We start from the raw sequence: 15,855 nt of genomic DNA on the forward strand, positions 1-15,855 counted from the left end.
CGAATGCATGGAAATTTGGCAAATCACTAATGGTACAATTAATTGGGAAATTTATTAAATGCTTTTTCTATTTAAATTTAGCTCAACTTGCCTTGCTTACCAACCCCGCCGCATTTCTTACTGCGAACATTTCTCTTGAACTGAAGGTGCATTGATTTTCTTATTTCGAATTTTAGAGTTGATTTATAAATGTTTTAGTGCTTTTTGAAATGCATTGGAGTCAATTTTGGATTGGTAAATTTACACCTTTTGTAGCCCCGATAAGTTTTCGAAGCCAAAAATAATTGGTGGATTTTAAAGAAAATTTAAAACCGAAGCTACTCACTTTATATAGATTTACTGAATTAAATCTTAGCTTGGTGTCGGAGGATTGAATTCCATCGAAATGTTGCGGCAAGCGGAACTCGCGTCCATGGAGGAGCCTGAGAAAATGGAAAAGGGATTCGTTGCTTTCGACGAGTGCAGTGGCAAAAGTTGACTTATAATTTAGAAAACTTCCAAATTTTAAACTTTTTATCTTAAGATGCGGCCGAAGAGTGCGTGAGTGCGTACGAAACTTACAAATGCGGCCTGAAGAAAACTCCAGACTTGGTTTCGAACATGGTTTCCAATAACCTAGGCAGTGGTCCTGTGGTCAGGATTAATTTAATTAAATTTATATATTAAAAATTTAAAAAAAAAATCACTTAGATTGAACCTCCTACTCCGTGCATCCCGGTACGCAGGACTTGTTGGCTCTCGAATAATTTTCCTTGCGTTAGAAATGTAAACTTAATGCTGAATTATCTCGAAAATCGTACAATAACGTTTGTGCAGCAATCAGCTATCGATTTATTTACCAGCCAGAGCAATTATATTGGTGTGCAGAGCCGATTTAAAAATTTCTCGAAACTAATAGTTTTTCAATTATTTTTTAAGACGACATGGGGTTCAAGGTGATCTTTCAAAACAAGACGTATTACGTCGGCAACAACGACGGGAATAATGGACTCTCCGTAAAATAAATTATGACGAAATTTTGCTTATTCATGAAAATTTTGCAGAGCCCTGTGACGGCATTCCAACGTTGCTGTGAACTCGACATGAAGCTTTACGAGCCTCAGACTCTTGCAGATTACAATAACGCTAGGGACTATATATCCGGTAAAAACTCTGCAATTAATCGGAAAAACGCGACCATTCTTGATAATGATTTTCAGGGATTCCCAGCCCCTTTTTGATACTCGGTGAGACGGAGTTCATCAACAGGACGCACGAGGTGTGGTGTCGCAGCCGCACCCTGCTCGCCGACGACATGCTCGACTCGAATCCGTACTCTAGGTATCCCTGCGACGAGTCGATCGTCAGCGTGTATGGAAATGACCCAACAATCCAAATGATTTCAAAATCGGAGCTGGACATTCACGACTACTTCATTAATCCGCACAAGTATCCGACTAGGGAATTTATTTTTCAGAGCTTTATTTGCGAGCCACTGTAGGAAAATATATGGATTTTTCGCTTTGTAAAATATGTTTTAACTTCATTTTGAAATTATTAGACATATATGTTCATTCAAATTTCAATTAAAAATGAAAGAATCAATTATATTGAATTTTATTGAATAAAAAATTTAAATTGGACTCATGAACGGTGTTTTATTTAAAATATCAAACAAATAAATCAGAGACGAGTCTAATGGAGGGTAGTTTTTGCCATTGTGATGGGTACAACCCGAGATTTCGAGTTTGAAATAGTTGCAACACACCTAAACTTTGAATATTTCGACTTTCGTGCTTCGCAAACTCCAAATCTCGGGTTCTTACCATCAGAATTGCAAAAACTAAGCAACTTTAGACACGTCTCGACCTACCCTGAGCAGCTGAAGTGTCTAGAGGGTGCTTACCGTCCACCCCTTTCAACCCCATGTGAATAATTTATATAGTAAAAATTATTCGAAATAATGTTTCTCAGTTTTTAAAACATTTCCTCCATTAGTGGTGGAGAAAAGGCACCCTTGAAACCCTTAAGCTGTTTAGGAAATGTTGAGACGAGCCAATCGATGTGTAGTTTTTGCATTTTGGATGGTTAGAACCTGAGATATGGAGGTACAAAAACCATAAAAAGTAAAAAATTGTAATTTTTTGAAATCTAAAAATAGCACCATTCTGAAATTTTCTTTTTAAATTAATGCGAAAATCGTCTCAAAAGGAAAATACTTTACAACTGTATACAAAAGAACTGCTGCCTTTTTTCGGCGGTTAATTTTTATCCAGTTTGTAGCAACCGCGCGAAGTGTGAGTGGCAGGAAGGAGCCTTCGACTCTGTCACAGCTGCGCGTGTGGTGTTAAATCAAAATTTCCTCTTCACTCGCTTCCATTCGACGGAAAGAAGTCTTGTGAAAATGTCACGCCAGCTCGCACTTCTTCTCTTCTTGCTCTCCGCGACAGTTCTCATCGATTCTGTCGCCGCCCAACCACTTTGGAATTTATTTCCAATCAAAGGAATTACAAATTTCCAATTCAGACATGATCCGTGCCCACCTGGCTTCGTGTATTCCTCCGTGTTGAAAGAGTGCAGAAAAATTGCTGGTCGCTGACATGATTTATTGTTAACATTGTATTTGAACTAAAAACTGCTTTAATAAAGATTAAAAATGCAGAACTTGAATGACAATGGAATTTTTATTCATTTTACCCTATAAAAAGAGCGAGCCAAACACGCCACAGAGAAATCACCTAGTTAAAGTTAGTGCCAACCGCAAATAGCGACAATTTAAAGGACTTGCAGGGAAATCCCGACAACACGTTTCGCCTTGAAGTAAACAACCTTGAGGATTTGTGGTAAAGAGAGCAAATAAAAAGAGGAAACGCTGATAAGGACGCGAGTATAATGATTATTAAAGATCCGCTCTGTTAGTTTTAACCGATTTGATATGAAATTGAAAATAATAAACTGAGGTGGCATTCATTTTCTTTTTCCCGGCGCGTTATAGAGGCATTCCACGCATACGATGTGTCTCGGATCGTCGAGGAGCAGGCCAAAATAAAATTAGAAATAAAAAATTAATACTTTTCCCATGTGATCCTTATGGCAAAACGAACAAAGTCAAGTTTTTTTTAGTTCAAAATCTATTTCCTGCTAGGATTTTGATCCGATTGGCTCGTTTTTGGTCTTAAAACGATGCCAAATCAATTCTGCACTGTTGTTCTTGATTCTTTTATATTTTTTGCCAAGGGCCAGGGCAAGCCCTGACGAAAAATAGTTGGGGTTAAAAAAAGAGCAACGCCTCTGAGCTAATAACTCCGACCCCACCCATTTTTTCCCGAACAGGGGCTCAAAAAGTGTTCCCAAACATCCCTTCATACGTGCTGGTCGAACGCAGGTCTGGAAAATGATTATGAGATTTTTTAAGCTCGTAGAAACATTTTAATTAATTTTTTCTGATTTTTCTCTTCGCGAGAAAGGCGAAAATGGTTTTGTTTTTATTAAAATTCGGCTGTTCGTCGGATCGTCGACCACGACCCCTCTTTGGACAGGTGTTTGATTGGCCATTTACCTAGGATATCTAAACGACCTTTTTCAGGGTCCCCCAACCTGAGATCTGTTCCCAAGCAGGTTTTTAATGCTTTTTTCAAGCACATTTAGCGATTCTCGGTGATTTTTCGTCCTTGTCTTGTCACCAACCTTCCTCAGGTCGCGCGACCTGAGGACTACTATTTGCGGTTTTGCCAGCGCTGACCCTTATTTTTGAGTTTTTCGGTCGCAATCATGATAATTTAGGACGATTTAAAGATTTGACAACATTTTTGCGCTGTTTTTGCAGCCGCCGCGAGTGAGTGTGTGAATTTCACAGCGACACATGCACCTTATCAAAATAAAAAACTCGCTTTTTGCTGGCTTCCTGTACAGAATAAATTTCAGTGCGCGCCGCGGCGAGCAGTTTGCAAATCGCAAAGCTACAAATCAACGCCGGTTGCCTACTTCCACTTCCTGCAGGCGCGTCTTTTAGAAGGAATAAAATACCACGTATTTCATAAAATAATATTTTAAAAAAATTAAGAAATAATAATAAACAAACGGGCATGCTTGTGACAAAAAAAGCATCGTTTTTATTCTCTTTGCATTAAAAATTAAAACTGTGGAAAAACTTGTACTAGCGAAGCCAAATCATGCACTTCATCTACAGATTTTTGTGCTGCAAAGCTACAAATCAACGCCGGTTGCGTATACTTCCACTTCCTGCAGGCGCGTATTTTCGAAGGAATATACCACGTTTCTTTTTTAATTGAAGCGTTAGTTTTGTGTCAGCACAAAAAGAGACGCCTCACGCACCAACACAACTCGCGGCGGTCGCGGCTTTGGCCGTGAGCATTGAAGCATTCAAGCGCTGCTAAAAACGGGCTCGCTCTATTTTACGTCATTAATACTTGCTTTGCAGAGTTTTTCCGTGCGTATGCAACAATCTCACGATCTATGAACCTTTTTTTAAATTTCTGGGTAAAATTGTTAATTAAATTAAGTGAGAAATTGAACAACTGTAGACGGACGTGAAGGTGACGGCGTGGGCCAGCGAAAAGGGGAAACGAGTCATGTGTCTCCTTCATCTGGAATTTATTTACACAGGAATAAATTCTTTGGCAGAAATGTCTAATATCTTCAATCTCATTTAAAATCGGTTAAATTAACAGAGCGGATGTGACCAGCGGGAATAATCTGCAAAATATTCAGATGGAAATTAAAATTACTCAGCTCTTGCCAGGTTGCTCTTCTCTCTTCTAGCCACACAAATATACAATTAATGAGATTTCTGCCACAATAATAGCTTTAATAATCATTTCTTGCGTCCTTATCGCAGCGTTTCCTCTTTTTTTTTACCACAAATCCACTTGTTATTCGCTTCAAGGCGATTTCGGCATTTTTCCTTTAAATTATCGCTTTTTGCTGTGGGCACTATAACTTTAACTAGATAATTTGTCTGGAAAATTGTGATGGTTTGTTCGCTCGCTCTTTTTATTGGGTATAATGAATAAAATTCCTTTGTCTTTTAATTGCTACAACTTTAAACTTTATTAAAAAGTCGTTTTTAGTTAACAAGAAATCACGTCAGTGATGAACAACAAATTTTCGGCACGTACAGGAGTTGAAGGAAAACAGGTAGCCACGCGGGCAATAGTTGTCTCTACAATTTCTTTGACGGGCACCGAAAAAATGATTTGAAATTCCGTGTGAAATTCTGTTGCGGCAAAGATCTGCACATGAGGAAGTGATAAAAGCATCGATGAGAACTGTCGCGGAGAGCAAGACGAGAACAAGTAGTGCGAGCTGGCGTGACATTTTCACAAGACTTCTTTCCGTCGAAGAGGAAATTTCGATTTGACACCGCACGCGCAGCTGTGACATATATAGAGTCGAAGGCTCCTTCCTGTCCCTCCCGCTTGCGGTTGCTACAAACTGATGACAAAAAACCGCTGAAAAAAGTCGGCACAGTTTGTTTACAATTTTTGGATAATTTTTCCTGTTAAGACGATTTCCTCATAAATTTAAACGGCAACCTTCGGAATTTTTATCTTATGGCGGAAAAGTTTTATTTTAAGGAATTTACGAAACAGCAAACCGGAATATCTGGACCTTTTCCTGTTTTTCACCTGCACAGAAAAAAAGCAGGCTGAAAATTTGGAAATGGTATTGTTTAATTTTAGTAAGTTGCTAATTTCACTTATTTTTTAGCAGCAATAAGTGACGGAAACGAAATTTGAGATGAGAATAAAAATAATTGAAGTGTGCCAAATAAATTTTCGTTGACAAACATAATTTTTAAAAATCAAAATGGCTAATCAACTGGTTCTTGGTGAGTAGGGCATTCGTCTACACATTTAAATCAGCAACGGCCGACAATTTTGGCCGAATTTCCGGACGCCTTTTGCAGAACACGGCGAGGACGATTTCAGGATTTTAGATCATTTTTCCTGTTGTTGCGGCTGCGGTTTTTTGGATCCGCCGCGAGTGAATGTTTCAGTTGCACAGCGACACGCAGCCAGATCAAAATTACAGCGCATGGCACTCGCTTTTTCCTGGCTGTAAATTTCACTGCGCGGCCCATGGGAGAATTAATAAAAAAATAAATCAAAAATTGCCTTTTTTGGCGGACTTTTGGGGGATTGGGGGTGGCGGGGTCAGCCGCAGGGGCGATTACGGTGCCTAACATACACAGAATTTGAGTGCAAGTTTAGCTAACATTGATTTTGCCCTGTGCGAGCCATAAAAACAGAGCTATGATTTTTTATTAAAGGCCGAAAAACGCGTGGTTTGGACATTAGTTATTTTTTCTTGGCCCCCGCGCGGGGCCCTACGGGCCCGACGATGCGCCGCTTAAACTCAAATGAAAGAGAATATCCATAAGATATCCTACTTTGGAGTTCTTAGCTTGAAAAGCGCCTCAGATAATCAGGGTCAAAGGGGATAGTCGTGTCTTATAGTTTATATCGTGAGATTTTTGTACACGCACGGCAAAATACGGGACAAAAACTCTGCGAAGGAAGAAAAAAATGAATGAATTGACTCGAATAACACGCTGGAAATAATTTCGGCAGCGTGAATTTGACGGGAGCTCGCCAAGAACAAATCTGTTTCCTTTCCTGCTGTAGAAGTCACTGGCCTACGTGACGAAGAGCAGCCAATTTGCGTGTGGTGTTGCGTCTTTTTCCCGTCCACATCCTTTGACGATTTTTTAAAAGCACTTCGAGCATTTCCTCTGAGGCCGCGGTTTTTTATTCCTTTTTCCCCCTCGGCTTTCTGCGCCACCTGAGGACTGTTGGCGGCGCGTGATCCCTTTTTTGGAACTGCTGCCTTTTTTCACCACGTTAGTGAAGTTGGCGATATCGCCAGCCCATTTTTCAAAATTTTTAAAAGTAGTGAACTTCGCGATATCGCCAAAATTCGATTTCAACAAAAATACGTTCAGAGGGTTGAAATTAGCATCAATACACCACCCCCGAACACACAAGTGGTTCAAAGGGGTTAAAACACACGTAAAAGCCGTAGAAAAGAGATAAAAAGAAAATTCAAAACTCAGCAGGGTTTAGCCACCTTGAAACCTCCTCAGGTCGACTCCAAATTTTATGTAGAACAAGATAGAATGGGTGCCGAAGTGGCTAAACCCTGCAGTCTACCCTGAAAAAGGGACGAAAGGGTGAAAAACGATGTTTTTTAGTTTTTTCCGCATTAAAACTATTTTGAACAGTGTCTGCAGGGTTTAGCCACCTGGAAACCTCCTCAGGTGGCCTCCAAATTTTATGTAGAACAAGATAGAATGGGTGCCGAAGTGGCTAAACCTTGCAGTCTACCCTGAAAAAGGGACGAAAGGGTGAAACGTGCTGTTTAACGTAATTTTTCCACTTTAAAACTATTTTGAACACAGTCTGCAGGGTTTAGCCACCTTGAAACCTCCTCAGGTGGACTCAAAATTTTATTTAAAACAAGATAGAATGGGTGCCGAAGTGGCTAAACCCTGCAGTCTACCCTTAAAAAGGGATGAAAGAGTAAAAAACGATGTTTTTTAGTTTTTTCCGTTTTCAAACTATTTTGAACACAGTCTGCAGGGTTTAGCCACTTCGGCACCCATCCTATCTTGTTCTACATGAAATTTGGAGTCCACCTGAGGAGGTTTCCAGGTGGCTAAACCCTGCAGACACTGTTCAAAATAGTTTTAATGCGGAAAAAACTAAAAAACATCGTTTTTCACCCTTTCGTCCCTTTTTCAGGGTAGACTGCAGGGTTTAGCCACTTCGGCACCCATTCTATCTTGTTCTACATAAAATTTGGAGGCCACCTGAGGAGGTTTCAAGGTGGCTAAACCCTGCTGAGTTTTGAATTTTCTTTTTATCTCTTTTCTACGGCTTTTACGTGTGTTTTAACCCCTTTGAACCACTTGTGTGTTCGGGGGTGGTGTATTGATGCTAATTTCAACCCTCTGAACGCATTTTTGTTGAAATTGAATTTTGGCGATATCGCCAAGTTCACTACTTTTAAAAATTTTGAAAAATGGGCTGGCGATATCGCCAACTTCACTAACGTTTTTTCACCAGTTAATTTATATCGCAGTTTGTAGCAACCGCAAGTGGGAGGGACAGGAAAGAGCCTTCGACTTTGTCACAGCTGCGCGTGCGGTGTTAAATCGAAATTTCCTCTTCCACTCGCTTTGCTTCCATTCGACGGAAAGAAGTCTTGTGAAAATGTCGCGCCAGCTCGAATTTCTTCTCTTCTTGCTCTCCGCGACAGTTCTCATCGATTTTGTCGGCGCCCAACCACTTTGGAATTTATTTTCGAACACAGCAGGAATCACCAATTTCCAATTCAGACATGATCCGTGCCCGCCTGGCTTCGTGTTTTCCTCCCACCTCAAAGAGTGCAGAAAAACTGCTGGTCGCTGACATGATTTATTGTTAACTTTATATTTTTTGAACTGAAATAAAGTTTAAAATTGTAGCAATTAAAACACAATGGAATTTTTATTCATTAAACCCTATAAAAAGAGCGAGAAAAACACACCACCACAATTTTTCCAGAGAATTTATCTGTAGTTAAAGTTAGTGGCAACCGCAAAAAGCGACAATTTAAAGGACGTGCAGCGAAATCCCGACAACACGTTTCGCCTTGAAGTAAACAACCTTGAGGATTGTGGTAAAGAGAGCAAATAAAAAGAGAAAACGGTGATAAGGACGCGAGTATACTGATAATTAAAGATCCGCTCAGTTAATTTTAAAAAATTTGATATGAAATTTTAAATAATAGACTGATGGAGTTGATTAAAAATTCTCTTTAACGAATTCTAGATGAAGGAGGCGCGACTCGTTTCTTCTGTGCAATTATTTTGCTCTTTTTTTCGCTGGGCACCTTCACAACCGTCTGCACTTGTAGAATTTCTCACTCAATTTTGTCCAATCGAACAATTTAATAGATTTAATATTCGATTGTTTTTTTTCTGAGCCTCCAATTGTTGCGGGACCTTCGAAATGAGCACGAAAATCTGTAGATGAAGTGCATCATTTGACTTCGCTACTAGAAGTATTTTCCACAGTTTTAATTTTTAATCCAAAGAGAATAAAAACGATGCTTTTTGTCACAAGCATGTCCATTTGTTTATTATTTATGAATTTTTAAGATATTTTATAAAATACGTGATATTTATTCTTTTGAAAACGTGCGCCTGCAGGAAGTGGAAGTAGGCAACCGGCGTTGATTTGTAGCTTTGCGAGTCGCATACTGCTCGCCGCGGCGCGCACCGAAATTTATTCTCCGCAGGAAGCCAGCAAAAAGCGAGTTTTTTATTTTGATAAGGCGCGTGTGTCGCTGAGAAACTGAAACACTCACTCGCGGCGGCAGCAAAAAAAGCGCAAAAATGGTCTGAAATCTTTAAATCGTCCTAAATTATCATTACTGCGACCGAAAGACTAAAAAATAAGGGTCAGCGCTGCATATTCCTCAAATAATAGTGCTCAGGTCGCGTGACCTGAGGAAGGTCGGAGACAGATAGGGATGAAAAGTCACCGAGTATCGCTAAATGTGCTTGAAAAAAGCATGAAAAATCTGTTTGGGAACAGATCTCAGGTCGGGGTACCCTGAAAAAGGTCGTTCAGGTATCCTAGGTAAATGGCCAAGCAAACACCTGTCCGATGAGGGGTCGTGGTCGACGATACATCAAACGGCCGAATTTTAATAAAAACAAAACCTTTTTCGCCTTTAGCGTGAAGAGAAAAATCAGAAAAAAATAATTTTAATTTTTGTATGGGCGCGAAAAATCTCAAAATCAGTTTCTGGACCGGCGTTGAACCAGCACGTATAAAGGGATGTTTGGGAATCCATTATGGCGGGTTCCCGCTCGGGAAAAATGGGTGGGGCCGGAGTTGTTAGCTTGGAGAGGTTGCCCTTTTTTAAACTTTTCGTCAGGGCTTGCCCTGGCCCTTGGCAAAAAATATAAAAGAATCAAGAATAACAATGCGGAATTGATTTGGCATCGTTTTAAGACCAAAAACGAGCCAATCGGATCAAAATCGTAGCAGGAAAAAATTTTGAACTAAAAAAACGTGACTTTGTTCGTTTTGCCATAAGGATCACACGGGAAGTATTAATTTTTTTATTTCTAATTTTATTTTGGCCTGCTCCTCGACGAGACACGTCGTATGCGTGGAATGCCTCTATAACGCGTCGGGAAAAAGAAAATGTGGGCCACCTGCGCTGCCAAGAAGTCAAACCGGCTGCATATTCTCAAGGTTTTATCAAAATAAAAGTTTATTCAGAGTGAACGTGCGGTTCGTTACTTCCTCTCGCTCATTCCTCCGCCGGCCATCCCTTCCTTCCCCTAAACTAAGTCGACGTCCCAGGGTTTTTTATAGGGTTCCCCTACGTCAAACACACTCTTTTCTATCTTCCAAATGTGAAAAAATCGCCAAAAAAGTTAATTTCGGCCAGAAACACACTGGCCACTCGACGCGGGGTGTGTCCAGCAGTCGAAATCGTTTCCGGCTCATGGGAGAATTAAAATATTTTTTTTAACAAAAATCATTTTTTGCGTTTTTTTGGGGTGGCTGGGGAGTGCAAATGGTGCTTAAAAAACGCAAAATTAAATGGCGAGCTTATCCAACATTGATTTTTCGCTGTACAAACCTTGGGAGCAGAGCTATGATTTTTTGAAATGCCGAAAAACGTGGATTGGACACTAATTATTTTTTTCGCGGCCCCCGCGCGGGGCCCTATTGGCCCGTCGATGCGCCGCTTACTCTCAAATGAAAGAACATCCAATATCCTACAACTGGATTTTTGGTTAGAATTTTTAGCGTCAAAAGCGCCTCAGATAATCAGGGTCAAAGGATAAAAATATGAAGAAAAATCCAAACTCCCGTAAAAATAGCACGTCCGCCCTCCTCTCTTTGACTGACGGAAATTCCGAGAGAGCCAAAAATTAATTTTGCCTATTTACAGACATCGCAGCGATTTCTTGAGGCGTGCCACTTCCTCAGGGATCAGGGCGATTTTTCAAAGATAAAATTTTCCCATTTTCGATACTCGCGGCCGCCGCGCGGGGGCTCTATGGGCCCTGGGGGCTTGAAACTTGATATTCTGTTAGTGCTCACCGAGACAAAGCTAACTGTGTGCGGAAATTTAAATTTGAGCCCATAGAGACGGAGTTATTAATTGGGAAAGTTTGTCCTTGCTCCACCCTGAGTACTTTTCGTCAGGCATTGCGTCGGCCGTAGGCAAAAATAAAAAATAGTGGCCTAGTTAATCGATGTGTAATTTATCTGAGAACATTTTAAGACCAAATTGGACTCGTTAGGATCAAAGTCCTAGGAGGAGAGAGAGAGTTGGCGCGCGGCCTGGAATTCATTTTGCCCTTCCCGTTAAGCATAACATGGCAACTGATAATTTTGGGATTTAATTAGTTAGAAATTTAATTCGGCCACGGTTATTAGCCTATCCTCTTGCAATCGACGAATAATGACGGGAAACCGAGTTTGAAATTTTTCCGGCCCATAGGCGAATTATGGCGGATTTTTAAAAAGTCGTCGTTTTGCTTTTGCAGTGTCGGCAATAATGAATTATTTAAGTCGCCAAAAAATTGATTGAGGAGTTTGAAGCAGAGGAACACGCTGGAAATCAGTTTGAATTTGACGAGAGCGGCGAAAAACAAATCCCAAGATAAAATACACCACGAAAATGCATTATTTATTCTGCTTTAAGAGCCAGTGCGGGCTACGCGAAAAAAATTAGCCAATTTGCGTGTGTGTGTGGCACACACGCTAGCAGGTTGTGCGGCGGCGGCGGCCGTGCGTCTTTTTCCCTCCACCTCCGCTGAAAAATATGTAAAAGCTCTGCTTCCAGCATTTTTTTATTATTCCATCTGATAGGAACATTTTAAAAAAATAATTAAATCGAATCGTGAAGCGAAATAATCCCATTTAACAATTTTGAGATAGTATTAAAGCTGTAAAAATGGTAAAAATAAAATAACGCCCTGCTCACGTATTATTTGTGTGTTTTCTATTTTCAAATTTTAATCATTTTTTAATTTCAATGTTTATTTGCTGCTTTTCATCCTGAAATAAAAACCTTATTCATTATTGTTCTAAATGCGCTGTAAAACGAACGTAATAATTTTTATTTCTCGTAAAATCATTCACGCACAATTTCGTTAGAACCGTTGGGTTAGGATTCGTTAATTTCGAAATAGACATCTTCTTTTTATTCTGCGTGAGCCGAATACTTAAAATAGTCGATAAATTTCCAATCGTTGGACAATTTGTGGTAATCACCTCGTTATTAATTATAAAATAATAAAATCAAACGTCTCTTTAAAGGATTAAGGTTTTATAAATAAATATCTGGCTGGCTGCTCGAGTGCTCATTGCGGCGCTCAGCGAAATTAATGCTCTCCCGAAAGCCAAGAAAATGCGCGTCTGGTGTGTGGATGAAGTGTGCGATGCGCCTCGCTTTTATTTCGATAAGGCGTGCGTGTCGCTGTTCAATTCACACACTCACTCGCTCGCGGAGCAAGCAAAAATTCGTCCATCTAAAACACCGCAGCCGCAACAACAGGGCAAAAATTGTCTAAAATCGTCAAATATAATTATTTTCATTTCGTTATCGGCCCCCTCGGACCCTTAATCACATGGGAAATAATAATTTTAATTCCCGGCAGCGATTTCCAGCCATTTCTCTTCTAATTGACGAACAATAATGCGAAACCGAGTTTGAGATTTTTTAAATGTGCTTTATTTCACTCTCGTCCACACCAACGAGCAGCGTAAAAAGGCTGCCGTGCCGACCGCCTGCTAAATTTCATTCCACTGCAGCGAGTGATCTCACCGGGGAAATTGACAAGTTGACAGACAGAAACTCAAATCTCGAGTTTTATCCTTGAGACATTTGTAAAATGTACTTTTATGTGGATTTTAAATAGGAAAATTATTTCATTTTTCTCGAATGATCTTAAAAAAAGGTGTGAAATGAGCAAAAAAGCAAGGAAAATCATTAATAAAAACTACAGTTCTCGGAAAAATTATTAGGAAAACGTCGAAATGTATACCAAAATGCTCACAACGTTTTGCTATAAAATTAAAATGATTTATAAATCACCAAACAATATTATCAATTATTACGCGTGAGCAGTTGGACGCAAAGGAACACGCTGAGGATAATTTTGGCCACGCGAATCTGAACATCTCAAGAAATCATGGACCGTGGCAATCTGTCTTTTTATTTTATGCATTAAAATCCTCTGGTCTGCACGACTTTGCGTGTGTGACGACAAAATGCTATCTCTTTTTGTCTGGCTATCAGCTTGTGCGGCGGCCATGCGTGTTTTTACACCGCACCGCCACCTCTGACAAATTTTTCAAAGCACTACGCTCGTTTTTTTATATCAGGGCATCTGTCAGAACAATATTTTAATTTAAAAAATTAAATCAGGGTAAATGTTGAGCAGGAAATTAAAAATATGCTCTTATATTCTGTGTTTCTTTTTTTAATTTCCATTAATACAGACTTCATAACAAACACTGGGAGCTCAGCAATGATGTTTGAGCGGAAGTGGGCGATATTTTTTAGCGTCCATAGTCAGTGTTGCTCTCACGAAGCTCTGATCATAATCGCAGCTAAATAAATGGAGAAAGTCCTGTCCATTGATAGCGATTACTGGAAATCCGAAATTAGCCCCGAGGATGCCATCAATAAAAAACTGTTTTTTTTTAGTTATAATTTTAATTTGGCCATGATTACTAGCCTATCCTCTTCTAATTGACGAATACTGACGGGAAACCGAGTTTGAGAATTTTCCGGCCCATAGGCGAATTATGGCGATTTTTTAAAAATTGTATTTCGCTCTTTCGGCGCAGGGACAAGCAGCGTCAATCGTCAATGGGCGCCGCGAGTTTCCTTTGAAAACGTGCGCCTGCAGCAAGTGGAATTACGCAACCGGCGTTGAGTTTTCGCTTAGCGAGTTGCATATTCTCACACATGGTATCAGATATCACAGTCGTATTGTTGCAGAAAATATTTGCAGCGAGCGAAGGTGAACAGATTGGTGGGAAGCGAATAGTGAGTTCGCAATTCCCTCGGCAGCCGCGGCGCTTGGTCAACTTCCCAGGTTACCGTTCAAATTTGGGGAAAATGAACTTCACTTCCGACTCTGATTGGTCGGAGGGAGGATTGAATTTCGAGTTTCCATCCGAAACGCGAAGGACGAACTAGCAAATGAAAAACTCGAACGGATTGTTTTGTTTTATTCTCGGGACAACCTGCTCCTCGACGAGACACCGCGTGTATAAAATGCGCCGGGAAAAAGAAAATTTACGCAACCTGCGCTTTGAAGAAATCAAACCGGTTGCATAGTCTCACGGTTTTATCAAAATAAAAGTTTATTCAGAGTGAACGTGCGGTTCGTTACTCCGCCGACCTCCAATCGCGTCTTGCCTCCAACAAATACTTCATAAGATTCACACTTTTTTGCCACTAAGGAACGACGCTAGCGGCATCCCCTTCCTTCCCCTAAATTAATTCGACGTCCCAGGGTTTTTTTAAAGGGCTCCCAAATGTCAAACGCTTTCTTTTCTATCTTTCAGTGTAAAAATATCGCGAAAAATGTGAATTTCGGCCTGAAAACCGGCCAGTCGACGCGAGGTGGTGAGAAATGGTGTGTCCAGCAGTCAAAATCTCAATTCAAAGCACACGAGAATAAAAAAATAAAAACAAAAATTAGCTTTTTTGGCGGATTGGGGGTGGCGGGGGCTGCAAAGATGCTTAAAATACGCAGAATTTTATGGCGAGATTAGCCAACATTGATTTTTCGCTGTTCGACCCATGGGAGCAGAGCTTTGATTTTTTGAAATGCCGAAAACCACGGATTGGACATTAATTAATTATTTCTTTCGCGGCCCCCGCGCGGGGCCCTATGGGCCCGATGACACGCCAAATACTCTCAAATGAAACAACATTCGAAATTCTACATCTGCATTTTTAGGTTCAATTTTTAGCGTAAAAAGCGCCCGAGATAATCAGGGTAAAAGGGTAAAAATGTGTAAAAATCAAAACTACCCAAGTTCCGCCCTCCTCTCTTTGACTCACGAAAATTCCAAGATGGCCAAAAAATAAGTTTTTTAATTCTAAGACTTCTCTCAGGGAGTTTTTTAGCCGTGTAACCTCCTCAGGTCTCAGGGCGATTTTTTTAAAGCTCAAACCTGCCATTTTCGGTACTCACGACTCCCGCGTGGGGGCCCTATGGGTCCCGGGGGCTTGAACCTCTAGATTCGGTTAGTGCTCGCCGAGACAAAGCTAACGGTGTGCGGAAATCCAAAATCGGAACAATAGCGCACGACTTATCAACGGAGCAAATTAGCCCGTTTCTACTTTTCGTCAGGTATTGTGATGGCCCTGGGCAAATTTTAAGAATAAGGGAAATGTTAATCAATGCGCAGTTTATCTGGGATCGTTTTGAGACCGAATTTGAGGCGATAGGATCGAAATCCTAAGAGGAAATAATTTTTAAACTTGAAAAACGTGATTTTTTCGTTTTCCCGTAAGCATAACATGGGAAATGAGAATTTTGGGATTTAATTAGTTAGAAATTTAATTCGGCCACGATTACTACCCCATCCTCTTGAAATTGACGAAAAATGACGAAAAACCGAGTTTGAGATTTTTCCGGCCCAAAGGCGACTTACGGCGCATTTTTAAAAAGTCGGCATTTGCTTTTGCACTTTCGTCGCGCACGCAACGACAACCGGCGCGGCACTGCATGGGCGCGGCCGACCCTCCGGGCTATTTCTTCCCATTTCGGCGATTGATTCACACCCCCCGGCGTTGAAGCAGACTCAGATCTCG

The sequence above is a fragment of the Cloeon dipterum genome, chromosome 4 (genome assembly GCF_949628265.1).
Source record: "Cloeon dipterum chromosome 4, ieCloDipt1.1, whole genome shotgun sequence".
In the NCBI taxonomy this organism is placed as follows: Eukaryota; Metazoa; Arthropoda; class Insecta; order Ephemeroptera; family Baetidae; genus Cloeon; species Cloeon dipterum.